This window comes from Procambarus clarkii, chromosome 82, assembly GCF_040958095.1.
Source record: "Procambarus clarkii isolate CNS0578487 chromosome 82, FALCON_Pclarkii_2.0, whole genome shotgun sequence".
Taxonomy (NCBI): Eukaryota; Metazoa; Arthropoda; class Malacostraca; order Decapoda; family Cambaridae; genus Procambarus; species Procambarus clarkii.
In genome coordinates this window covers 23,710,703-23,713,154 of record NC_091231.1, presented here as the reverse complement: position 1 = coordinate 23,713,154, position 2,452 = coordinate 23,710,703, and the positions used below count along the sequence as shown (strand labels likewise).

The following is a 2,452-nucleotide window of genomic DNA, read 5'->3' as shown; positions in this document are numbered from 1 at the left end:
CCACACTCAATGGATGTGAGAATATGATTTTCCTGTTTTCTTTATTCACATCTTAGCCCCACCTTGGGCGTCCGATGTGTAATGATAAATTTTACCACACAATACAAGAACATACCGGGCGCCAGAATGTGCGATATTACTGGTTAATGAGATGTGGATTCGAATTTTTGCTTTAGACAAAGGAATACACTCCGGAGGCGTGATCAAAACGCCAAAGATATGAGCACTTCAAGTGGAAATGAAAGCCAGGGGGTCTTCAAATTCCACAAGCAATACCAACCCTTTCCTACTTAAGGGGGCGATAGTTAGGGTTCATAAAAGTTGTTCTAGTGCAATGAAAATTTATTGACGTGTTACACGTGAAGAGTGCTGCAAGTGTTCCAAGTTTCAGCATCGCAGCCTAAATAGAGAGGGAGAAAAAAAAAAAAAACTTTTTTTAACCATTTTTTTACATGTTTTAAAGTTGATATAACAAATGCAAATATCAACTGATATTATTTCTATGATACTCAGCTATCACAATACTATATAATAAAGGTTGTCTAGTGGCATTATTATCCCAAACCTATTTAGTGCAATAATACAAATTTTCAAAGTTCACCCAAAAAATTATGCAACAAAATGATGTTTATAAATATATATAAAATCAATAAATGATCTTAGTTGAAATATATAACTTGAGTTTTTAGAGGCACAGACTCTACATATAATGTGCAAGTTCCATGTAAATTGAATAATAAATAAAAAAGTTATTCAACCATATAGTTGCAAATTAGTTACCTGTAAAAAATGAAGGTCAAAGTTCAGCCACCTTTGGCTGAGGTTGATGAACTACCAATTTCAATCAAAATTACCACCCTTGTAGATTGGCATTCCTTCAGTAAGGTGTGTAAGTTCCATGAAGATCGCCTGATAAAAAAAAAAAAAAAAATTATTAAAAAAAAAAAATAAAAAAAAAAAATAAAAAAAAATAAAAAAAAAGACAGCAGCTTTATATTTACAATTATTTATGATATAGTATCAAGATATAAAACATAATACATACTAACCTAATATAATTGGTCTGAAATATGCAACATCTTGCAACATCAAGAGGGAGAACGTCTTGAGTTGCAGGTCTAAGATCTTGAGTGGCAGGTGCCGCAGGTGGTGTGGCAGGTGCCGCAGGTGGTGTGGCAGGTGCAGCAGGAGGTGTGGCAGGTGCCACAGAGGTGTGGCAGGTGCCACAGGAGGTGTGGGTGCCTGGGTGTGAGGCGAGGTAGTGTGTTGTGGGGGCGGGAGGCTGCCCTCTCTCTTCACTCAAGGGAACTCTTTGTTTTGCCTCAGTGTGGCTTTACGCTCCTTCTTTACTTGGCTAACGCGTAGAGCTCTTGCCTTTAGAGCTTTCTTCTTGTCCGATACTATATCCATTGTGCAGTATATGCAAGAAAATACGATCTGTGCGAGCGCGTCAGGCATGCGACCGCCGGCACAGACACTGAGAGGGTGACTAAGCCAGAGTAATCGGATTATAGCCCCTCCCTCTCACAGAAGACAGTTGCCAGCGAGTGTGTTTATAATTTGTATATGCATAACAAGATATTCTCCACTCTATTGCGAAATACTAGACGCTTACAACGTATGACGCATCACCCTACGGCGCACCCGAGCCGCGAGGACCAGATTTCGGGCAATTGCGGCTGGAAAATTTGCTCTAATTACGTTATTTATTATCATAACATTAAACGGTTTGCACCACGGTGTTGCCAGAACGTTGTAGTATTTTTATAAATTTTTCGTGTTTGGCCGAATTTTTTCGGCCAAACAATTATAACGCCACCTTAAGTTGTTCGCTTTGCAATTTGCTTGCAAGCAAATCTAGCAGGTAGAGGATGGATTCTAACACCAAATTTGTATTTATTGATTGGGATTAGAGGGTTAGATCCCGAGCCAACTTAAATCAATGACATTGTCAAGAATGCAAGTGAAATATGGTGGGGGGGGGGCAGTACTGCAGAATAAGGAATAACATCAAAGTCACGTGTTTTAGCAAAAGTAGGTTTATTCGACAACTTACTGACTAATACACAGTGACCCTCGTTCTTTACGTTAATCAAGAGTGTCACTTCAACAACTGTCAAAACCACCATTTCGTAGCAGGTCTCCTGACCCACTACTCTACAGGTGCAAAGAGACTAACAGTCTCGACCCACTGGATAGGTCATGGACAAAAGTAGGCTAACCTGAACAATAAGTAAACGCTCTTGGCAATTATTGCTCTATGTTACGAACCCGGATCCAGCGTCCGAGCACGGAGCAGTGACGAACGCGCCATCTGTGGGTCAGCTCCCGAAACCCCCACCAAATGGACGACGACACCTGGTGAGGACAAGGTGTACTGGCCACAAGGGCCAGTTTCCAGTCCGGTTCAGCTCACAACACAGCCGCTGCTGACCTCTGGTGAGGAGGTGCT

At 40.9% G+C, this 2,452-nt stretch overlaps 1 long non-coding RNA gene across 1 annotated transcript; it reads right to left on the bottom strand.

Moving 5' to 3' along the window:
* Window positions 1–294: 294 nt before the first annotated feature.
* LOC138358205 (uncharacterized) lies at window positions 295–1,819 on the bottom strand. The gene is made up of 3 exons (XR_011225231.1): window positions 1,050–1,819; window positions 781–909; window positions 295–400 (listed from the first exon to the last, which is right to left on the bottom strand). It is a non-coding gene; the product is annotated as an uncharacterized lncRNA (long non-coding RNA).
* Between the last annotated feature and the right edge of the window lie 633 nt (window positions 1,820–2,452).